General features: G+C 39.7%; 1 long non-coding RNA gene across 3 annotated transcripts in view; it reads left to right on the top strand.

The window, feature by feature from the left end:
• The window catches only part of LOC137614751 (uncharacterized), a 47,537-nt gene extending 32,761 nt beyond the window's left edge, over positions 1–14,776 (top strand). The window contains exons 2-4 of one of the 3 annotated variants that reach the window (XR_011039146.1): positions 650–789; positions 8,718–8,860; positions 14,072–14,776. This is a non-coding gene — a long non-coding RNA (uncharacterized lncRNA). Of the gene's footprint in view, positions 1–649; positions 790–4,309; positions 4,446–8,717; positions 8,861–14,071 lie in introns of all 3 variants that reach the window. The other 2 variants (XR_011039145.1, XR_011039147.1) reach the window with 2 other exon arrangements.
• The last annotated feature ends 10,570 nt before the right edge of the window (positions 14,777–25,346 follow it).

The following is a 25,346-nucleotide window of genomic DNA, read 5'->3' as shown; positions in this document are numbered from 1 at the left end:
TGAATGTTGTCATGGTTACAGAATTGTTTGCCACGAAACTTTTCCACTATTTTAACAAAGCGAAAGCTGTCAATTACCTTAGACCGATTTGAATAAGTAACTGGTTTTAGTTACTCAATGTGTCACAATTAAAAATTGAGCCATTTACATAGACGTATGTGCGCGCACTATATTTCGTATTGATAAGTGTTCATGACAGAGTTATTGCCCAAAAACTGGCTTTGCACTATGAAACCCACAGTAGTTTAGTTTTCACCTAATTTTTGCAATATCTAACAAGGATTTAAATGCCTCGGCTCCAATGATATACTAACCACACTAATGCCTTCCGTACCATATGAATCAAAGTAGTCACTAAATTTTTCCAACCATCCGTACATCTTGCTTATTATAGACACCTTGCCTTATCAAAAGCATTGTTCATTCCTTTATTCCCAACGTTTCTTGTGTCCCAATTACTTTCATTATACTATACAGCTTTGGGGAGTATAGTTGAAACTAAAATGTGACCTCTGTACAGTATCACTGGGATTTGAGTTTAAAATGTGTACAGGATGTAACCTGATCCAACACTTATGTTTTTAATTGAAATATTTTTGTACAAATATTGTCCTCTCGCCTTATGTTTTAATTTTTTTTTTCCCAGCAGAATGGTTGACAACCCAATTCCTTTTCATCGATTACTTTCCATTCGTAAATGACAAGGTACACCATATTACGCTTCCAAAATGATGTTAACGTACTGTTCATTATTAGGGAGTAAATGGAGACAAACAGGAGTGAAATAAGGTTAGTTTAAATATGGTATAATTGAATGAGCAACGATTTTTTAAATGTTGAAACTGAAACTGTTGTAAGATAGATGCTTGTCTTTATATTTGTATGTACAGTAAGCCACAGTTATATTTTTTTTTAAATAACTTAATTTTAGTTTGTGGAAAAATCAATTTTGCATGGCCTTAAATCAGCAAATCATAATCCTATGGTTTTTTTCCTCTGAATAAAAATGCCGATTTGATGACCTAGATATGGGAATTCCCCTCTGCCTTAGCATTCCAACTTTGAATTAACCCCCTAAACCTACCCTATCTCTAGGGAGAGGCAGATGGCTGTAGCAATGGCCAAGGGTTAGCATGAGAGAAAATAGCTTTCCAGATTAAAGTGGTCATTTTCTCTACTTTTTCTCTCATATTTATTGATTTTTGTGTTTACACATATGAGTATAGTAATATTTTTAGTCTGGCATTTCAGGCAATTCTAGGCCCCGTGGCTAATCCCTTCTCCTGGATATTGCTTTAAGTCATGTAAAGTTTTTCTAAGATTTGGTTGACCCTTCTCTGGTTTGTGTTGCTGAAGGTCAGAATGTATCATAGCTAAAGATGATGATAATCACTTCGTTGTTTTCAATGTCGGTTTCACGATGACAAAATGTTTTGGAGATGTAAAGGTGTCGGCATATCTTAAATTGACCTAGTTGGAGCTACACTAACCTATAACCCTAAGTATCAGACAGTGAAGTAAATTCAATTATAATTTTTTGTCAGTGGCTTGTAAAACCAGAGTTTTCTAGATTTCAAAATATAATTTTTGTTTTTCCTAGTTATACAAAACAGAGTCATGTATTTGGGTTTACTCCCAAGTCATGTAGTTATAAACAGTTTAGAAATTGATGGGATTATTCTAATGTATGGTTATCAGCCATCCCACCCACAGTGGGAAGGACCGGCTGAGTTGTTTCTCTCATGGTCAAGACTTGATGTAAATGAAGGGGTACATTTAAGATAAATTATTCTGTTTTGTATAACGACAAAAAATTCTTTAGAATTTGTAGTCTGTTCCTACACAAATACAAACTCATTATTTATATGGAGTTTTTTTTTTTCTTGCAAATCTGCTCTTTTCAAATTTAAAATGTTTGGTTCACATTAGTAAAGGTTAGCAAACTTATTTCAGAGATACGTGCCCACAAAAGTTTGATCTGAAAAAAGGTTTGCTTTTTCCATTTTGAATTCTTGGAATGTCTTTTAAAACCCCCCTCCAATTTTAAGAAAGCTGTTTTATGGCATGAACATCACTCACAATATGCAGATTCTCTGTATTTCAGTGATGGAGAGTGAACACACTTTTCTGAAGATCTTTGACAAATACTGCAAGCTTTCATTCAAATAACAGCCCTTCTAAAAGGCATAAAGCAGCATTTTCTTTGTAATTTAAAGTCAGGATTACTTAAATATTATATTTAATATTTGAAGTTTAACTATCTACATGTAATTAAAAAAAATTAAAATTTGCCTGAATATACCTTTGAATTTGAATAGAGCCACAAGTTGGTACCCCTTGGTCATAACCCTTAGCCCGGATCAAAAAGATAACATCTTGGGACTGGCTCGTGTGAGAAGGTAGGTCAAGAAGTCAACCCCAAGCAGGTTAGCCTTCCTGAAAGCAAAATATTTAGATTATCTGTAGAGCAGCAACTACTGGACCCAAAAGTTATCAGTGGGTACAGTCCCTAAGGGAATCTGCAGTAAAGGTGGTGTCTTTTCCAGACCCCAGCACTAAGGGCTTTGGCTACTGGGTGGTTTTAGAGAAAAGCCCAGGTTGTAGCAATACCATGGTTGTCATAAGTTCTGTAAGAAGTGCCCTCCTAAGAATTTATAGGCTTTAAGCATGACTTCTGCTACCAGAAAACTAGTGTGTTCTTTGTTACCCTCTTTGTGTTGTGAGATAGTAGAAATTAAGTTAAGGGCATTGGGACTAAAAGGAGCAGTTATCATAAGGTAACATTTAACTGCCGTCTCAGGATGAAGTAACAGACTATCCTGATCATCAGTTACCTATGATAGCCGAGGTGGAAAAGGAATCAAATCTCTCAACAATGTATGGATTATTGGTTTTGGCCCGATCTCTGGAACAAAAAAAAAAAAAAAAAAAACTTTCCATCCTTTAGAGTATGAAACAAGATACGTTAGGCCAAGCAGCTCGCTCACTCTTAGGTGAGGCCAAGGTCAGAAGGAAGACCTTTTTTTAAGATGGTCTTGATTTGAGGCTCTGTGAAGAGGTTCATAAAGTGTCATTTTTAGTAACCTTAAAACTTTAATCATGCTCCAAGATGCGAGTTTGATTTGCTGATGTGGGCAAGACTTCCAACATTTCCATCACAAATCTTTTCACATACTGTATTAGGAAGTCTTTTCTCTGCCGTTTCACTTATGACTGTCAATACTTAATGTAGGTTTACGAGGATTTGGGCATTAACCTTGTGATGAACACTCGTACCAGTACGAGATTATGCTATATGTAGTGTGTTTTACACAGTGGTAATTTTTAAGAGTACAGTATCATTAATATTTTATTGTAAAGAATAAAAACTTCTCTGTACCAATAGCCGAAACCTCGATTCCCCAGAAATGGATACTAACACAGCAGTTTAAAAAAGCTCCTCCTTCCACCTCAACCCCCCTCCTCCTGCCTCTCCTTTTTTTCCTCACATGCTCTCCCCCTCCCCTTCCTTCTCTTTCTCTTGGGTAGCTATACAGTAAATGGTTATTAGAGGGGGAGAGATCTGAATGTATGGTGGAGTAGTAGAATGATAGGCATTATGATTAATAGTATCAGCCATAGACTTATATTATCAAGGTAAACATGGCCATCTCAGAACATGAATGTTGTGTCATGATTGCAAAATTGTTTGTCACAAAACTTTTCCACCTTTTTAACAAAGAGAAAACTGTCAATTACCTTCGACCGATTTGAATAAGTAACTGGTTATAGTTACTCAATGTGTCACAAATAAAAATTGTGCCATTTACAGATGCATGCGCGCACAATATTCCGTACTGATAAGTGTTCATGAGAGTTATTGCCCAAAAACTTGCTTTGCACTATGAAACCCACAGTAGTTTAGTTTTCACCTAATTTTTGCAGTATCTAACAATGATTTAAATGCCTCAGCTCCAATGATTTACTAACCACACTAATGCCTTCCGTACAATATGAATCAAAGAACCATCACTAACTTTTTCTAAATTTTTCCAAGCATCCATATATCTTACTTATTATAGACACCTTACCTGATCAAAAGCATTATTCATTCTTTTATCCCCAACATTTCTAGTGTCCAAGTTACTTACATTATACTATACAGCTTTGGGGAGTATAGTTGAAACTAAAATGAGACCTCTGTACAGTATCACTTAGATTTGAGTTTGTGTACAGGATGTAACCTGATTCAACACTTATGTTTTTAACCGAAATATTTTTGTACAAATATTGTCCCCTCGCCTTGTTTTAATTTTTTTTTTTTCCCCAGCAGAATGGTTGACAACCCAATTACTTTTCATCGATTATTTTCCATTCGTAAATAAGATACACCATATTATGCTGCCAAGATGATGTTAACGTACTGTTCATCATAAGGGAGTAAATGGAGACAGGAGTGAAATAAGGTTAGTTTAAGATATAGTATAATTGAATGAGCAAAAATTTTTAAACTTTGAAACTAAAGCTGTTGTAAAGATAGATAGTTGTCCTTATACTGTATTTGTATGTACATTAAGCCACAGTTATATTTTTTTTAAATAACTTGATTTTAGTTTGTGGAAAAAATAATTTTGCATGGCCTTAAATCAGCAAATCATAATCCCATAATTTTTTCCTTTGAATAAAAATGCCGATTTGATGACCTAGATATGGGAATCCCCCTCCCCCTTAGCATTCAAACTTTGAATTAATCCCCGAAACCTACCCTATCTCTAGGGAGAGGCAGGTGACTGTAGCAATGGCCAAGGGTTAGCATGAGAGAAAATAGCTTTCCAGACACTAGTAATTTCCTCTACTCTTTTTCTCATATTTAGTGATTTTTGTGTTTTTACACATGAGTATAGTAATATTTTTATAGTCTGGCATTTCAGGCAATTCTAGTCCCTGTGGCTAATCCCTTCTCCTGGATATTGCTTTAAGTCAAGTAAAGTTTTTCTAAGATTTGGTTGACCCTTCTCTGGTTTTTGTTGTTGAAGGTCAGAATGTAGCATAGCTAATGATGGTAATAATCCCTTCATTGCTTTCAATGTCTGTTTCACGATGATAAAAAGTTTTGGAGATATAAAGGTGTCGGCGTATTCTAAATTGACCTAGTTGGAGCTACACTAACCTATAACCCAAAGTATCAGACAGTGAAGTAAATTCAATTATAATTTTTTGTCGATGGCTTGTAAAACCACAGTTTTCTAGATTTCAAAATATAATTTTTGTTTTTCCTAGTTATACAAAACAGAGTCATGTATATGGGTTTACTCCCAAGTCATGTAGTTATGAACAGTTTAGAAATTTATGGGATTCTAATGTATGGTTATCAGCTATCCCACCCACAGTGGGAAGGACCAGCTGAGTTGCTTCTCTCATGGTCAAGACTTGAGATATGATTGAAGGTGTACATTTAAAATAAATTATTCTATTTTGTATAGCTACAAAAAATTCTTTAGAATTTGCAGTCTGTTCATACACAAATACAAACTCATAATTTATATGGAGTTTTTTTTTTCTTGCAAATCGGCACTTTTCAAATTTAAAGTGTTTGGTTCACGTTAGTAAAGGTTGACAAACTTATTTCAGAGTTATGTACCCACAAAAGTTTGATCTGAAAAAAAAAAGGGTTGCTTTTTCCATTTTAAATTCTTGGAATATGTCTTAAAACCTATTTTCAATTTTAAAGCTGTTTTATGGCATGAACATCAAACTCGCAATCTGCAGATTCTCTTTTTTTCAGTGATGGAAAGTTAACTCTCTTTTCTCAAGAACTTTGACAAATACTGCAAGCTTTCATTCAAATAACAGCCCTTTTAAAAGGCATAAAGCAGCATTTTCTTTGTAATTTAAAGTCGGTTATTTAAATATTAAATTATTTAATATTTGAAGTTTAACTAAAGTAAAATTTGCCTTAATATACCTTTGAATTTGAATAGAGCCACAAGTTGGTACCTCTTGGTCATAACCCTTAGCCCGGATCAAAAAGATAACATCTTGGGACTGGCTCGTGTGAGAGGGAAGGTCAAGAAGTCAACCCCAAGCAGGTTAGCCTTCCTGAAAGCAAAATATTTAGATTATCTGTAGAGCAGAAACTACTGGACCCAAAAGTTATCAGTGGGTACAGTCCCTAAGGGAATCTGCAGTAAAGGTTGCTACTGGGTGGTTTTAGAGAAAAGCCAAGGTTTCAGCAATACCATGGTTGTCATAAGTTCTGTAAGAAGTGCTCTCCCAAGAATTTATAGGTTTTAAGCATGACTTTTGCTACCAGAAAACTAAGGTGTTCTTTGTTACCCTCTTTGTGTTGTGACCTATAGTAGAAAATAAGTTAAGGGCGTTGCGACTAAACGGAGCAGTTATCCTCTTTCTGTTGTGACCTATAGTAGAAAAGAAGTTAAGGGCATTGGGACTAAAAGGAGCAGTTATCATAAGGTAACATTTAACTGCCATCTCAGGATGAAGTAACAGACTATCCTGATCATCAGTTACCTCTGATAGCCGAGGTGGAAAAGGAATCAAATCTCTTGGCAATGTATGGATTATGGGTTTTGGCCTGATCTCTGGAACAAAAAAAGAAAAAACTTCTTTCCATCCCTTGGAGTATGAAACGAAGATACGTTAAGCCAAGCAGCTCGCTCACTCTTAGATGAGGCTAAGTTCAGAAGGAAGACCTATTTTTAAGGTGAGGTCTTGATCTGAGGCTCTTTGAAGAGGTTCATAAAGTGTCGTTTTTAGTAACCTTAAAACCTTAATCATGCTCAAAGATGCGAGTTTGATTTCCTGATGTGGGCAAGACTTCTCAAAACTCTTGATCAGAGCTGAGAATACCTTTGAGGAAGAGAAGTCTATTTTTGCCAGTCCAAAGACCTGTCTTAAGGGTTAGCAAATGACTGCCTTTTACTGCTGTGATTAAAGAACTTTTTCCTTAGAAAAACAACGAAGTCCACAAATAGTAGAATGGTGGCATTGAGTGGGGCATACCCCTTCCCCCCCCCAAAAAAAAAAAAAACCGATAAGACTGCTGTGGAGGACTTCAAGCTGGTGGCATACATGTCTGCAAAGGGAAAAGATTCTTTGCCATTTGAGGATGCAAAGACCATTCTGGTCCAACTGTTTTCCCCAGTCAGTTCAGTTTGTCTGCTATCATGTACTTCTCTCCTGGGAGAAAGTGGGCTGAAAGAAGAACTTCATTTATCTGCGCCCAATGTCATATCCTACTGCGAGTTGACATAACAGGTGGGACACTGAGCCTTCTTGTTTGTTGGTCACTAGTTGGTCTCTAGTCTTAATTGTCCCTCATCAATACTACAGATTGACCCTTGATCTCTGAAAAGTGGTAATGCCAGATAAGCAGTTTTCATTTTTAGGGAGTTTACGTGAAAGGTCTTGTCCTTCTTTGACCATATCTTTGAAATCTGTTCCATCCGTAGGAAAGGTCCAAAAAACCCTGACGAGAAAAAACTGTTGCAGAAACCTGTAGCAGCCTTCTGGCTAACAGGTTGTCTTCCTTCAACCACCAGGAAATCTGTTCTCACTGCTCTGGGGACTTCAGCAAGAACTGATGGAGGTTCTGATGCTTATGACCACTTACTCTTTAATCTCCCCTGCAGTGAATGAAGGTGGATTCTCCTTAGGGGAAGCAACTTCTCGGGGGAGGCAAGATATCGTAGAAGCTTCTGCCAGGAATAAACTTTTCTCTTCATACTGGAAACTGTGATGAAATTGCTGAAACTGACCGATTTCAGCAGTTTAAAAAAGCTGCTCCTTCCACCTCGACCCTCCTCCTCCTGCCTCTCCTTTTTTCCCTCACGTGCTCTCCCCTTCCCCTTCCTTCTCTCTCTTTCTCTCGGGTAGCTACTGTATACGGTAAATGGTTATTAGAGGGAGAGAGATCTGAATGTATGGTGTAGTAGAATGATAGGCACTATGATTAATAGTTAAGTGACTGTTATACTTTTTTGATTACCACCTTTGCAATCATCATTTGGACTTGGGACATCATCAGTCATAGATTTGTATTATGGAGGTAAACATGGCCATCTCAGAACATGAATGTTGTCATGGTTGCAGAATTGTTTGCCACAAAACTTTTCCACTTTTTTAACAAAGCTGTCAATTACCTTCGACCGATTTGAATAAGTAACTGGTTTTAGTTACTCAATGTGTCAATTAAAAATTGAGACATTTACATAGACGCATGCGCGCGCACAATATTTCGTACTGATAAGTGTGTTAATGACAGTTCTTGCCCAAAAACTTTCTTTGCACTATGAAACCCACAGTAGTTTAGTTTTCACCTAATTTTTGCAGTATCTAACAAGGATTTAAATGCCTCGGCTCCAATGATATACTAACCACACTAATGCCTTCCGTACCGTATGAATCAAAGAAGTCACTAAATTTTTCTAAATTTTTCCAACCATCCGTACATCTTACTTATTATAGACACCTTGCCTGATCAAAAGCATTGTTCATTCCTTTATTCCCAACGTTTCTTGTGTCCCAGTTACTTTCATTATACTATACAGCTTTGGGGAGTATAGTTGAAACTAAAGTGAAACCTCGGTACAGTATCACTGGGATTTGAGTTTAAAATGTGTACAGGATGTAACCTGATCCAACACTTATGTTTTTAACTGAAATATTTTTGTACAAATATTGTCCTCTCGCCTTATGTTTTAATTTTTTTTTCCCAGCAGAATGGTTGACAACCCAATTCCTTTTCATCGATTACTTTCCATTCGTAAATGACAAGATACACCATATTACGCTACCAAAATGATGTTAACGTACTGTTCATTTTTAGGGAGTAAATGGAGACAAACAGGAGTGAAATAAGGTTAGTTTAAATATAGTAAATTGAATGAGCAACGATTTTTTAAATGTTGAAACTAAACCTGTTGTGAGATAGATGCTTGTCTTTATATTTGTATGTACAGTAAGCCAGTTATATTTTTTTTTAAATAACTTTATTTGAGTTTGTGGAAAAAATAATTTTGCATGGCCTTACATCAGCAAATCTTAATCCTATGATTTTTTTTTTTTCCTCTGAATAAAAATGGCGATTTGATGACCTAGATATGGGAATCCCCCTCCCCCTTAGCATTCCAACTTGGAATTAACCCCCAAAACCTACCCTATCTTTAGGGAAAGGCAGATGGCTGTAGCAATGGCCAAGGGTTAGCATGAGAGAAAATAGCTTTCCAGATTGAAGTGGTAATTTCCTCCACTTTTTCTCTCTCATATTTAGTGATTTTTGTGTTTACACACATGAGTATAGTAATATTTTTATAGTCTGGCATTTCAGGCAATTCTAGGCCCTGTGCTAATCCCTTCTCCTGGTTATTGCTTTAAAAGTCAAGCAAAGTTTTTCTAAGATTTGGTTGACCCTTCTCTGGTTTGTGTTGCTGAAGGTCAGAATGTAGCATAGCTAAAGATGAGTATGATAATCACTTCGTTGTTTTCAATGTCGGTTTCACGATGACAAAAAGTTTTGGAGATGTAAATGTGTCGGCATATCTTAAATTGACCTAGTTGGAGCTACACTAACCTATAACCCTAAGTATCAGACAGTGAAGTAAATTCAATTATAATTTTTTGTCAGTGGCTTGTAAAACCACAGTTTTCTAGATTTCAAAATATAATTTTTGTTTTTCCTAGTTATACAAACCAGAGTCATGTATTTGGGTTTACTCCCAAGTCATGTAGTTATGAACAGAGTTGAGAAATTAATGGGATTATTCTAATGTATGGTTATCAGCTATCCCACCCACAGTGGGAAGGACCGGCTGAGTTGTTTCTCTCATGGTCAAGACTTGAGATATAAATGAAGGGGTACATTTAAGATAAATTATTCTGTTTTGTATAACGACAAAAAATTCCTTAGAATTTGTAGTCTGTTCCTACACAAATACAAACTCATGATTTATATGGAGTGTTTTTTTTTTCTTGCAAATCGGCTCTTTTCAAATTAAAAGTGTTTGGTTCACATTAGTAAAGGTTGACAAACTTATTTCAGAGATATGTGCCCACAAAAGTTTGATCTGAAAAAAGGGTTGCTTTTTCCCATTTTGAATTCTTGGAATGTCTTTTAAAACCTATTTTCAATTTTAAGAAAGCTGTTTTTATGGCATGAATATCAAACTCACTATCTGCAGATTGTCTATTTTTTCAGTGATGGAAAGTTAACTCTCTTTTCTCAAGAACTTCGACAAATACTGCAAGCTTTCATTCAAATAACAGCCCTTCTAAAAGGCATAAAGCAGCATTTTCCTTGTAATTTAAAGTCAGGGTTATTTAAATATTGAATTATTTAATATTTGAAGTTTAACTATCTGCATGTAATTAAAAAAAAGTAAAATTCGCCTTAATATACCTTTGAATTTGAATAGAGCCACAAGTTGGTAACCCTTAGTCATAACCCTTAGCCCGGATCAAAAAGATAACATCTTGGGACTGGCTCGTGTGAGAGGGGAGGTCAAGAAGTCAACCCCAAGCAGGTTATCCTTCCTGTAAGCTAAATATTTAGATTATCTGTAGAGCAGCAACTACTGGACCCAAAAGTTATCAGTGGGTACAGTCCCTAAGGGAATCTGCAGTAAAGGTGGTGTCTTCCAGACCACAGCACTAAGGGTTTTGGCTACTGGGTGGTTTTAGAGAAAAGCCAAGGTTTTAGCAATACCATGGTTGTCGTAAGTTCTGTAAGAAGTGCCCTCCCAAGAATTTATAGGCTTTAAGCATAACTTTTGCTACCAGAAAACTATGGTGTTCTTAGTTACCCTCTTTGTGTTGTGACCTATAGTAGAAGATAAGTTAGGGCATTGGGACTAAAAGGAGCAGTTATCATAAGGCAACATTTAACTGCCATCTCAGGATGAAGTTACAGACTATCCTGATCATCAGTTGCCTATGATAGAGGTGGAAAGGGAACCAAATCTCTCGGCAATGTATGGATTATTGGGTTTGGCCCGATCTCTGGAACAAAAAAAAAACCCTTCTTTCCATCCCTTGGAATATGAAACTATACGTTAAACCAAGCAGCTTGCTCACTCTTAGATGAGGCTAAGGTCAGAAGGAAGACCTTTTTTAAGGTGAAGTCTTGATCTGAGGCTCTTTGAAGAGGTTCATAGTCATATTTAGTAACCTTAAAACCTTAATCATGGTCCAAGATGCAAGTTTAATTTCCTGATGTGGTAAGACTTCTCAAAACTCTTGATCAGAGCTGAGAATACCCTTGAAGAGGAGTCTCTTTTCTCCATTCCAAAGACCTGGCTTAAGGGTGAGCAAATGACTGGCTTTTACTGCTGTGATTAGAGAACTTTTTCCTTAGAAAAACAAAAAGTCCACGAATAGAATAGTGGCATTGAGTGGGGCATACCCCTTCCCCCACCCCCCCCAAAAAAAAAAAAAATCTGCTGTGGAGGACTTCAAGCGGGTGGCATACATATTTGCAAAGGGATAAGATTCTTTGCCATTTGAGGATGCAAAGACCATTCTGATCCAACTGTTGTCCCCAGTCAGTTCAGTTTGTCTGCTGTCATAAACTTCTCTCCTGGGAGAAAGTGGGCTGAAAGAAGAACTTCATTTATCTGCGCCCAATGTCCTATCCCTACAGCGAGTTGACATAACAGGTGGGATATTGAGCCTTCTTGTTTGTTGGTCACTGGTCTAATTGTCCCTCATCAATACTACAGATTGACTCTTGATGATCTCTCAAAAGTGGTAATGCCAGATAAGCAGTTTTCATTTTTAGGGAGTTTACGTGAAAGGTCTTGTCCTTCTTTGACCATATCCTTGAAATCTGTTCCATCCGTAGGAAAGCTCCCAAAAACCCTGACGAGAAGAAACTGTTGCGGAAACCTGTAGCAGTGTTCTGGCTAACAGGTTCTCTTCCTTCAACCACCAGGAAATCTGTTCTCACTGCTCTGGGGACTTTAGTAAGAACTGATGGAGGTTCTGATGCTTATGACCACTGACTCTTCAATCTCTCCTGCAGTGAACGAAGGTAGATTCTCCTGAAGGGAAGCAACTTCTCGAGGGAGGAAAGATATCGTAGAAGCTTCTGCCAGGAATAAACATCTTTCTCTTCATACCGGAAACTGTGATGAAATTGCTGAAACTGACCGATTTCAGCCTCGACTGTTTCTCGCCAATGACTCGAGGTTATGACATATTGGAGGAGGTAAAGACAGTTAAGTATCCTTCTCTAAGCTGGAAACCTGTGGAGAAAAAGATGTATTGGGGATCCCATTGAGAACTCTGCACCTGGAAGCTGAATGAGAGACTGACCTCCGTTTCTTCTTGATGGTAGTGCGAGCTACTCGAGGAAAAGATGGGAAGGCTCTTCCACCTTCTTTTCTCTCATGCACCTGAAATTGAGGTAAATCTGGTTTTTATACGGTCTTCATCGACCTAGGAATAAGTATCGTAGTTGCCTATTTATCTAATTTCAATGAGACACACTCCTGCCATTTCCGCACAACTCTATCGTGAATTGGTGGCAACTTGTCCTCTTACCATATACGTGATTATGGTGAGACTTGATATTGATGTATCAGATTGGATACACTTGCAGGTAGCGGCGTGTTCAGCTCGTGTGCTCGCTCAGATGGCGCGTGTAGTGACTTTGATGATCCTTGTTTAATGGATCTGTGGGTGTAAGGCTAATTGTGCGCTCACTCTCGAATGGAATGACCAAACTTGTAAGATCGTGCCATGGTAGATACCCTTAAACCATCTGAAAGGAAAAATGTCTACTTAGGAAAGGCTGTGGCTTCCTTCTGTGGGAAAGACCTTGTTTGGAACCTCTGAATAGGAAAGTTGGCCTCGCTTCCTTGTGGGTGATACTCTATCTATTCAGGATCCTAAAAAAATATGGCCGTCCTTGGTTACCGGAGTTTCGGAAAGCTCTGATAAAGAAAGATCCAAAGGGGGGGGGGGGTTGTCATGTGTCACCAGGTAAGATTTCTGCTTTTTTCCCCCTGGAAGAGGAGGAAACAGATGGGGAACAATCTCTTAGCCTAGTTATGATGACTGGCATTATATCCCTCCCATTGGTAAGGTTGTAACCCACCGCAAGAATCACTAGTAGAGGAGGGGAACATCACTTTACCACTATAACCCAGCCATACAATAATAGAATTGGAATATAAAAAACAATGATTGGAGCATTCGTAGATTGGTGGGACACCAAAGAATCTGACTAAATAGATAGGAAATTCTTAGAACAACAAAACGGAGTTTATAGATTTTTGGAATACTATCAAAACAGCTCAAACAATATAAAACAATTTATTTAATCAGGAAAATGGTTATCTATGGAAAGATCCTTAGGTCCATGTAAAGTTGAATGCTTTATCATCTATTAAGTAAAAAAAAAAAAACAGGCAGAAGAGGTTTAAATGCTTTGATCTAGATATAGTGATGAATAGCTTCCAGATAGCTAGTCGGCTGCACAGATTATTTTTGATAGGAATAGTGGCCCTTTGTCTGTAGTATGTACAGCAGTATGGTATAACGGATATATCTGGTTGGTGACCAGCATTGCTAGAATCAACACAGGTCATCCGGGAACACCAGCTTTCTGAAGCATCCTTCTTGATCCTCTTGTAACTTGATCCATTGCCATAGTAAAGAATGGATGGTTTTGATGTTGATCCTTTGAAATGAAAATTTATCTTTTATTACTCTTCATTCTAGATCTTGTGTAATGATACTTTACTAGTAGTTATAAAACCAATCTTTGTGGCTCTGACTCCTTTGATAGTGATAATGTCATAGCTGGTCTTTTTACTTGAACAAAAGGTTTAAGATCTACAAACTTAACTTCTCTTATCTTAAAGCTACTTCTGTAGTTAGTTACAAGTATTACTTATCTGCAAAAATTATTTACCACCTGTACTTGTTATTGTCAATAATATTTCTCAGATTTACTTTTATGTTGAAATCTGTCCCCACCCTTTTTTTAATGCAAACTGTTGTACATAACAGGAATTTTGCTAACAAATTTTTTATCCAGTATTTCATATTAATTTTTTCTTGCTTATTTCAGACATCTGGCAGTCGTCGTTATCCGTTTTTAAAAGAAGAATCTTCTTTGCCATATCTTCATCTGGACATTGAATCTGCAAGTTTTCTTTAAAGATGGTGTTTAAGATCCAAACAGTCAATCTGAACCCCCTGTGTATTGTTTTAATTATAAATTGCTTTCAACCATAGAATTTGTACACACGAAATGACAAAAGGAGAAAAAGATATGAAGTGAAGCAAGCTTTACATGCAAGCATCAACAAATTTAAATTACAAGTAGACTGTAACTTGATCAGATGATTAAATTTTTACCAAGTAGTCAATCTTTCTTGTAAATACTGTAAAATTACCACATTTTACAAGCTTTATATAGATAGTAAAGACAAAAATTACAGTACAGTATAGTATGATAAGTGGGATTGATGATGGACATTTAATAGTTTAGAAAATTTAGTTTATAACTTAATCCAACAAATGTGGAAGAGGATTAATGGGAGTCCTGTTAAGTGTTATAAATTTTAGTTAAATTCCCTTAACTTTATATGCATAGGAATTAATCTTGAAATGTGTGCTGTATTTATCAGTGATATTGAATCATCAATAGAAGTATTTTTTCGTGAAAATCTAAGGTTGAGTTGGGTACTCTTAAAACTTAATTGTTCTTACACTTGATACAAACCCTCATTTTTTACTACTATATAGGATATATTCTAGCGCGACTGGAAAATACGGCAGAAAACCTTAACAAGGTCGTCAACGACCAGGCCGGTAGTTATCCACCTGTTAGTGGTGGGGGACTGCCGGTCGGTAGCTACCGAATTCCTTCAATCGAATAATAGCAGTCGCAGTGGTAACACCGCTACTCCTGCTTTTGTTTGACAGGCCGACTAGTCTTTCTTTATTGTGTTTTTGATTAACTCTTTCTTTGTTAGATGTGATGTCCTCTATTATGGGGAAGTGTTCCAGTTTTCCCCCGAAATCTTTTGACACATTGTCACCACCGGAGGTGGATCCTCATTCCCTATGCCCTTCGTGCAGTGGTCATAGGTGTTCTGAAGGCTCCCCCTGCCAAGTATGTAGAGAATGGTCGCCCTCTCAGTGGGAAAAGTTCGGGAAGAGGAAGAAGAAATCCAAAAAGGGTCTGTTACCCCCAGGTTTGCCGTCGTAAGGTAAGGAGTTTCGGGCCTCTTCAGCATCTCGATCTCTCCCTTCAGACTCTTCCTTGCCTCCATCCTCCGGGAGGAAGTCAAGGAAGAGCAGCACCATTGACTTGACCCTCATTCCCCTTGGTCAGGCAGATCACGTTGCCCCTCCCAGTGGGACAATTTCTTCCGCCACCGGGAATGACTCTTACCGCTTCCATTCCAGATCACGTACGAGCGGTATGGCCTGCCCTTGGACTTCCTGGTTCTCCTTTGTAGGAAGTGTGGAACCAGTTCCTCGCGGGCAGAGTTTTACCTCGGGTCCCTTCTGTTTTGGAACCCTTGGGAGTTCCGGACCTCGCCTACCTCCCGTCAACTCGGTCGGCGCCCGCAGAAGTTTCAGCAGACATAGTAACTTACGCTCCCGCGGCGCCTACTTCGCTCCTCACTTGTGCTCTTACGAAACTACGTCGCAAGCGCAAACATCGCAGTACCTCCCCCTCCCCCTTCTCCTCCTCGTCCTCGCTCTCCTCGGAGGCTAGGAGGGAGAGAGAGAAGGGGAAAAGGAGAGCTCGCTCTCCTTCACCCAGACGTTCTCGTCGGAGAGACAGGCGACATAGGGAGAGACGTCATCGTTCTCGCTCTTCCTCGCCTTCCGTCTCCACGAAATGAAACGCCGAGAGACTATAAGTGCTCTCGTCACAAACATAAGAGCGCTTCCTCACGTCATCGTTCTGCCTCGCGATCGCCTTCCTCTCGCGAGGGATCATCTAGGCGCTTCAAGAAGAAGAGCGCTATGATTCGTTCTTGCTCTTCGTCACGAGAGTTCTCCTAAGCGTCCCTCTTAATGAGAGAATGCCTTGAAGTCATAGAGCTTCAGCACGGCATTTCATTCCCGTGCTGAAACTTGGTGACGGGCAAGAGGGCTCTCGAACTTGGGGAAATTGCTCCCCCAGTTCGAATCTAAATTTCTCTTTCACCTTTTTCTTTTTCTCAATATTACTTCGACCTTATCCTAATTTCATAAACTTTCTTTCGTCTTGCTTTCCAAACTCTGAGAAAAATTTCCCTCATATATGTGTATATATTATGTACATATATATTTATTTATTTTTTTTTTTTTTTTCTCCTATGGCTTGGATGTTTCTACATCCATTGTAGCCCCGGCGGGGATGTTCATACATCCTTTATTGCTGCCTGCTTTGATGAGTGGGAGGAGGTGTCACGGTTGGGAGGTGTTTGCATTCAAAGCTATATGTGAGAGTATTGGATGATTTCAGCAATCCCGAAGATGGTTTGGACCTTTTTGGCGGTACTATTCTCAAGTGTTGGGTCTTTGTAATCCAAGGGGATCCAATGCTTGGGGTAGGACTCTCGGCTTTTGGCCGGAAGCCCGTCATTACAGATATGGGGAGGATGATTCCATAATTTCTTGGTCTCAGTCCTAACAGGCAGGTTCAGCTTACACCTGTGCCTCTATATCTGTTTTGATGCTATCCTTCGGGTAGGGTATGGAGTGGACCATGTGGGAAGTATACTCTCATTGTGCCGATAGTGGAGAGCAAATTTCCTTTCTGACGTGTGATGGCCTAAACATTCTCGAGCAGGTACATCAAACTAACCCTTTTCTCTCTCTCTCGTCTAATGGATTCTTTAAGTAACGAACCCCCATCCCCTGGATACGCTGACTCTCCCCCGGAACTGTTGACGACCTCTGCTAATTCAATTAAGGAAAATTCTGTTGACGACCTAGGAACAAAAAAGGACCCCTCTGCTAATGTTTTAAAACCAATTAAGTCTGGTAACAAAGGGAAACTAAGAATCCTTCATGTTACCCAAATTCCAATAAATACTCATTATGATATATATAAAATTTAGCATTTAGATGCTATGGAGTGATGAAAGAAATTAGAATGAAACTTGAAAATGAAAAATGGCATTCATGGATAACTTATAATAATCATGAAGAAGCATTCAATGCAATATGTAACATCAATGATATCAAAATTAATAACTTAAATGTCATGGGTGACCTATGTGATAAGATAACAAACAGTTTGGATGTATATAGACCTGCTGACTGGTTTGAGAAAGATATCGATTTAACTATGCTCCCCCAAAGAAAGCCAAAACCACCAATGTGGCTTGTTGCCGAGCCTGAAGGGAGTAATGGGAATTATATTAAAATTAGCAAACTAATTCAGAAAAAGGTAGGAACCATTGCACCAGGTGATATATCTCGCTTTGGGAAAAAGCTTCCTAATCCATGCAAAATCATACATGCAATCAGTAATACTGTCTAACCTTACGACAAGCAGTGATGAGGATATGTTAGATGTCAAACCCCACCTAAACTTTAGTTACGGAAGGGGAGTAGTCTTCAATAAAAATCTGTACGAATTTACAGAAGAGGAAATACTAGCCATGTGCCCATTAACAGTGGGGAAAGTGCATAAGATTCCTGGGATGTCAATGATTATTCTTACTTTCCAGGATGCTGATGTGCTTTTCCACATCGATATTGAAAATTAAAGAATAAAAGTTCGACCATTTAAACAAAAGCCCCTACAGTGCTTCAAATGTTTAAAATTTGGACATCCTTCTAAAGTTTGTAAAAATGAAAAAATGTGTAGCATCTGTGCCAGTCCTTATCATGGAGTGTTCACTTGAGCCCACCTGTTTGAATTGCAATTCAAACCATAAATCCACTGACAGGAGCTGCAAGATTTATAAGTTTGAAGTAACAGCCCTCAACAAATCCAGTGTAGAACACACAAGTGTAGGACATTCCAAAAGACTACTGAAAAAACCAAACCGCTGTGCAAAGGCACTGAAATCAAGAGAAAATATACCACAGGAGACATCGAACCCACATAGTGCTGCCAGTAATTCCAAGAAAAGAAATAAATCATCTAATGATAGTAAAGGTTTACGTGACAAGGTAAGCATATTGCCTTCCAAGGCTTTGCCACTGTATTAAAACTGCGACACTGCCCACTTCTATACAAACTTCATCCCCCATTGCCATCAATAGTACTAACCTCTCTCAGGCCATGTCCTTGCCTGATTTGATGGAAGTTCCACCCGAAACAAAGTTGCCAGGTGCACCTGTGGTAGGGAGGGTGCAAAAACCTGATAAATCCTCACCACCGATAATAGGAAAAGAGACCTCCATCTCTCTCTCCACCCTCCATTAGAAACGTTAAGGTTATGACATCAAATAAATTTGATGTTTTGTTGATGTTTCTAATGAACCAGAAGATAAACTGAATAAATCTGAAATTCAAGTTGAGGTCCACCATCCACCTCAACAAATAGATCAAAAGGATACAAAGAAAAACACAAACATAAAACCCAACATAAAACAAGACCACCTCTGAAGAAACCTACAGGTAATGATGTTAGATTAAAAACTACTAATGGGAAGACCTCATCCAAGATGTCTTCCAGAAATAATCCATAGTTTTCTCCTCCATTTTGCAATGGAACTGTCAGGGTTTGAGGGCGAAATATGAAGAACTTAAGCTCCTAATTCATGAGCATTCCCCCATAATTATGTCTACAGGAAAATATGCTTGATTCTAACACTCCTAGTCCTCGAGAGTATGTTAGCTATAGAACACCATATAATCAACAAGCAGGGAGCCATGGCGGAAGTTTCATATACATTCGTCGAGATGTTCCTCAAATACCTATGTCTATACGTACAATCCTGCATAGGGAGAAAATATACAATTTGCTCTCTGTACTTGCCTCCAAATGATATTTTATATGATGATTTAGCAGAGGTCATTCAACAACTCAACCTTTTCTCTTACTGGGAGATATGAATGGTAGACATCCTTTATGGGGTGATGTTTTGGTCAACACAAGGGGCAATATTATCTCATAAATTGTGGAGAATGAGGATGTGGGATTCCTTAATACAGGAGAGCCCACGCACTTCCATGTTCAGACAGGTACTTTGTCATGCATTGACCTTTCAATTGCAAGCTCTAACTGCCTTCTTGATTTTGAATGGAGGACATTAGATGATTGGCATACTAGTGATCATGCACCAATCATTATAAACACCAACAAGGGTCCGCCTTTGCAAAGATCGCCACGTTGGAATCTAGACAAGGCAGACTGAGTTAAGTTTTCTGAGCCAAGTGAAATCGAAGGGAGAGCAGAACAGTTTGAAAGTATTGATGAAGCTATAGACCTACTGAATGGCACTCTTCATACAGCAGGAATCAATTCGATTCCCAAAACCACAGGACTATTCAAAAGACGACCAGTCTCGTGGTGGTCCTCAGAATTAACAGCCTTGCACAGAGCCACCAGAAAATCTCTTGATTAGGTTGCGTAGACGCCGTACTGATGAAAATTTGATATACAAAAAATGTAGAGCACAGTTCGTCGTGCCATGAAAGAAGCTAGACGCCAATCTTGGGCGGCTTTTGTTTCCTCCATTAACAGTAGAACACCACCATCTTCTGTATGGAGGAAAATAAAAAAAATTGCAGGCAAATTTACCCCGAAGCCCCCACCCAGTGTTGAAAGTGAATGGTCAGTTTGTGACTGAAGGAAATTAAGTTAGCAATGCCCTGTCTGACCATTTTTAAAATGTATCGTGCAAGAGTGTAGCAGCTCCTGGTCACCAGTACAGGAGCATTGAAGTAAAGAAGATTTTAAATTTTGCAACAGGAAGGGAATAATCGTATAATTCTCCTTTTACTGAAAGAACTTGATTCCGCATTCGCTACTTGCAACGATGCAGCTCCTGGACCCGATGGAATTCCATATGCAATGGTTAAACATGTACATTTTAATACAAAGTTATTTATTTTAAGTATTATTAATAGAATATGGCATGATCATAGTTACCCAAGTGTTTGGGAACTAGCCATTAATTTAGCCTTTTTAAAACAATGTAAGGACAAGTTTTTAGCAGAAAGCTATCGACCTATTGCATTGACTTCGTGTTTATGTAAATTCATGGAGAAGATGGTCAATGTAAGGTTGATATGGTACCTTGAAAAGAAGGATATTTTATCAGATTCAATGTGGATTCAGAAAAATGCACTCAACAACTGATGTGTTAATAAGACTTGTCCTCTATTTGTGAAGCCTTTGCTTCCAAACAGCAGCATGTGACAATTTTTTTCGACCTTGAAAAGGCATATGATACCACATGGAGATATGGTATACTTAAAACAATTCATGAACTAGGATTAAAAGGAGAACTACCACTATTTATTTAGTCATTTCTTTCGCATAGAGTTTTTCAAGTGAGTGGGGGAAACTTATCAGAGTAAGTGTCAGGAAGGAGGAGTTCCTCAGGGGAGTGTGCTGAGTGTAACCCTGTTTGCACTAGCAATTAATGGGATATCCTCAGTCATTCCCCGGGATGTTCTCTCAACATTATTTGTGGATGATCTCTCAATATCATTTGCTGGCACTAGAACGGCAATGGTTGAGAGAAAAATCCAACACACTATTGATAAAATTATCCAATGGGCTGACATGAATGGATTTTAGCTCTCGACAAGTAAAACTACCATTGTCCATTTTTGTCGTATCTGGGGAGTACATTCAGACCCGGATATATACATTAAAGGTCAACGGATACCATGTGCAAGTGAAGATAAATTTTTAGGTTTGATATTTGATAGTAGGTTTAATGGGTTGCTCACTTGAAAGCGTTAAAAGCTAAATGTGTTGAAGCTCTGAATATCTTAAAAGTATTGTCCCATACATCATGGGGCAGACCGCAATACTATTTTAAAATTGTACAAGGCCTTGATTTTTTCCAAAATTAGTTATGGATGTGAAATATATTCTTCAGCCACCCCAAGCCGGTTAAAAATATTAGACACGATACATCATGCAGGTATTAGATTGTCTACTGGAGCTTTTAAAACCGCCTATCCCAAGTCTCCGTGTTGATGCTGGAGAGTTACCTCTAGACTTTTACCGAATGTCTTCCATTATTCGGTATTGGTTTAGATTGCAAAGACACTCCAACTCTCTAGCCTTTCAGACTGCAAGCCTTGTAAGACACGCATCATACTTTGAGTTGCACCCAAAATCTCCTCAACCTTATGGCTTTCAAGTGAAACGATTATTAAATAATCTGGATATAATTAGAAGTAAGGTACTTCCATTCGAGGTATCATCAATGCCAACATGGAAATTACCAGAGATATCTTTTTGTAAATATTTTATTGGAGATAAGAATGTCAGACCTAGAAGCCAGGTCTTTTTTTAATGAACATGTGAAAGAACAGAGGATCAACTTTTATCTATACTGATGGCTCCAAATCTGATGCTGGCGTTGGATTTGGAGTACATAGTAATGGTTTTAATTGTAGAGGTGCACTTCCTCTGGCCGCTTCCATATTTACTGCCGAACTGTATGGCATATTAACCGCTATTAAGAAAATAGCCTTGGGTAAGGATGGTAATTTTACAATTTTTAGTGATGCAAGGAGTGTCCTTCAAGCTATAGGAGTTTTTAATTCTAATAACCCTCTAGTTTTAAAGATTTTAGAATGGCTTTTTATTATTGGACGGAGAGGTATAACAGTTCGATTTTGTTGGGTTCCAGCACATGTAGGTGTGTGTGGGAATGAGAAGGCAGATTCACTGGCTAAGAAGGCTGCATCAGAGTTGCTGCCAAGAAGGTATCCCATTCCCTGTAATGATTTCTTACCTGACATCAAGAAATTGGTTTGCAATAAATGGCAACAGCAATGGGATAGCCTAGATGGGAATAAAATGCGAGAGGTAACAAATGTCATATTTCCTTGGAGGTATAATATGATGGCTCGAAAATGGGAGAAGTCTCTTTGTCGTCTCCGTATTGGTCATACTCGGTTGACACGAGTTTTTGCTGAAGAGCCAACACCAACCCTATTGTGACGACTGTTTAGTACCTCTAACAGTGAGGCATTTGTTGACCGAATGCCCCAATTATAACAACTCAAGGAATAGATATCTGTTTGAGGCTCAAGGTGAGGGTGGCAGGTTCATCCTTGCCAAGATTCTTGGAAATGATATGTCCTACTATGCAAGTGGCATTTTTAGATTTTATTTCAGAAGCAGGTCTTCTGAAAACACTAACTTTTATGATTTCAATTAAATACTTTTATTTTTTATTTTGTTTTATTTTTTATTTTTGTATGCATAAATTAAATGTTACCGGCATTAATGACCTTAGATGTCAGGATGCCTGAAAACACTAAATCAATTGATCTCCTAAGCGTAATAAGCGCTCCCGTTGGAGAAATTCGAGAAATTCTTCCCACGTTTTTTCATCTAATTGCGCCCGAAGCGCAGACAAGGGAAAAGCGCACTCTGAGCGCGATCCCTCTCCTTCACATATTAGTTTGAGGAGCTCAGGTCGCTCTAGGAAATGGAGAAAGAGCACTTCTCCTCACCGTTGCTACGTATCATTAGAGAGCGCGCTCCCGTCCTTAAACCTCTCGGTCGCGCAAGTCTCCGGGCATATCCGCACGGGGTCATTCACTTCGCCCTCGTGTTTCAGACAAGACGGCTCCGGTTCCCGTGCTCTCTAACGAGTTACAGAATACGAGAACCTCGGGAGACGCAGGGATTCAACCCTTCTTCTCCTTGGTTGAGAACAGAGGGGAAAGGCCAGACTGCCGATCATTGCAACCTCTTACTTAGACAGTACCGATAATTCGGTCACCTACGCCTAGACCATCTACTTCCAGGCAAGGTCAGGCGCTCGCGACGCCATTAGCCAGCGCTCAGCCTCCCCTTGGAACAACGGCCGTTACCTCCAGACACTCTGATTTCTATCGCCTTTCCTCGCGAGGAATTAGTGTGACCGGAAGATTCCTCGGAAGAGCAACCATCAAAGGACTTGGTCCTCCTATCTGAGGGCTCTAAGAACTGTGTAATATCTTTGGCCTCGGCGATCTACATCTGTTGCCTAGATATACAGACGGTTCAGCTTTAGACAGACTGTCGTCCTCCACCAAACCCTAAGACCAGAATCGAACTTCCCTTGTCTATTCACACTGCAGGCCGTCTGAGGAAGGTCTCGCAGGCGGTCTCGGGTGAAACGGGTTCCTTGAAGTCTCAAGGATCCCATAAACTTCTACAATTCCCGTTTTCAAGGCAAAAGCGCTTTTACAAGGTCAGAGATGCCAACCCTTCTCCTCTGACCCTGGATCACCTCACAGCGAGGCTCACTCCTGGTTGCTCTTCATTCATTCATTCATTCAGAGAGACACTTCTCTCCCAGTCTCCTTCACTGCCACAGAAGCCTCGGCAATGGAAGCAGCGTCAATGTCCCTTCTGGAGGCATTATCCTGGTTTGACACGTGGTCAGGCACAGTCGGCTACCTAGCGAGTCACGAAGACCTATCAAACCAAAGCTCCATGCAGTCCCTACAGGAACTCCTAGTTGTTGTGGCTAAGACAATGGACTTCCTAGCTGCTACAACTGCAACCATGTGGGGCAATTTGATCCTCAAAGAGAGTGAATCAGTAGTTTCCAGACTTCATAGGAGCATCGGTAAGGCTGAGAAGTCAGATTTGAGAAACTCGGACCTTCTGCAACCTCTCTTTTCTAAACAGGCAGTTTCTTCTGCCTTAGATACTTGGAGGAAAGAGACTCGGAACACCGTGATGCAAAAGGCTGCCTCCCTTCGCACAATGCAACAGCAGCCAACTCCACAACCGCAACTCTACTCCCAGCCATGAGCCTCAGCCGCCCCTCTCTTATAGCTAAACCTATGGGCAGAGGAAAGTCGGCTCCTCCCAAGGGTAAATGCAGAGGGAGGAACCCTAGTCAGAAATAGGGTCACAGCTCCCCCCTCACAGTGTGTAGGGGGGATCCTGCAGGGGAGTTGGAAGAGGTGGAAGGCTAAGGGGGCCATGTAATGGACCATCAAAGTGCTTCGTTGGGGGTACCGCATCTCCTTCATAGGCTCTCCTCCTCCTCTAATTCCTCCCAGGTCCCTCGGGATCCCGGGAAACAGCAAGCCCTAGCTTGGGAGATCCAGAGCATGCTTCTAAAAGGTGCCATACAAGAGGTCTCCAACACCTCCCCGGGGTTTTTCAGTCGCCTCTTTCTGGTAGAAAAAGCCTTGGGAGGTTCGAGACCAGTAATCGATCTCTCTACCTTGAATCAGTTTGTGAAGCAAACTCCATTTCAAAATGGGGGACACCAGCCTCCGTGACCCAAGCGGTGCGTCCAGGAGACTTCATGGCATCTGTTGACTTAAAAGACTCATATTTCCTAGTGCTGATCCATAGTGCATATCGGAAATTCCTGCGCTCTCTGGTTCAGGGTCGAGTCTTCGAGTTCAAAGTCCTATGCTTCGGCCTCTCGACCACCCCACAGGTCTTTACGAGGGTTTTCGAACTAGTTTTCTCATGGGCTCACAAGCACGGGATACGTCTGCTAAGGTACCTAGACGATTGGCTACTCCTGGCCTTGTCCAGGGAGCTAGCTCTGGATCACCGGAGAAGACTTCTAGACCTTTGCAAGGACCTGGGGATCCTTGTAAACACAGAGAAGTCTTGCTTGATTCCCACCCAAGTCTTAAACTATCTGGCTGTGTCCATCAACACCCAGGTAGGGAGGGTGTTCCCTTTGGAAGACAAACTTCGGAGACTGGAACGATCCATCGCCCAACTCTTGTCTCCTCTGCCTCTTACAACCAAGTCGTGGCAGAGAATTGTGGGCCATCTTTCCTCCCTGGAAAAACTAGTTCCAGGTGGAAGATCAAGAATGAGAAGTCTCCAGTGGCATCTGAAGACCCATTCTCAAAAGATCGATTCCCCATTCTTGTCAGTGGAGGTTCTAGCTCTGGTGTTACAAGATCTTCATTTGTGGTCAACCAGAGAGAATACCCAAAAGGGCATTCCCCTCCAAAGCCCCAGTCCGAAGTTAAAACTTTTCGGACACATTGCTACGGGGTTGGGGTTCCCACCTAGTCCCAAAATTAGCATTAGGAGTTTGGTCTTCGATAGAACACTCACTCCATATAAATCACCTGGAATTATTAGCACCCTGGAAAGGCCTAAAATACTTTGTTAAAGATCTACAAGGATGAAAGGTGGTGCTGATGAGCGACAGCCCCACAGCTGTCTCGTACATCAACAAACAAATGGGTACTCTGGCAAGAGACCTCT

This window comes from Palaemon carinicauda, chromosome 21, assembly GCF_036898095.1.
Source record: "Palaemon carinicauda isolate YSFRI2023 chromosome 21, ASM3689809v2, whole genome shotgun sequence".
Taxonomy (NCBI): Eukaryota; Metazoa; Arthropoda; class Malacostraca; order Decapoda; family Palaemonidae; genus Palaemon; species Palaemon carinicauda.
The sequence above is the reverse complement of the archived record's forward strand: the minus strand, read 5'-3'. Positions and strand labels throughout refer to the sequence as shown.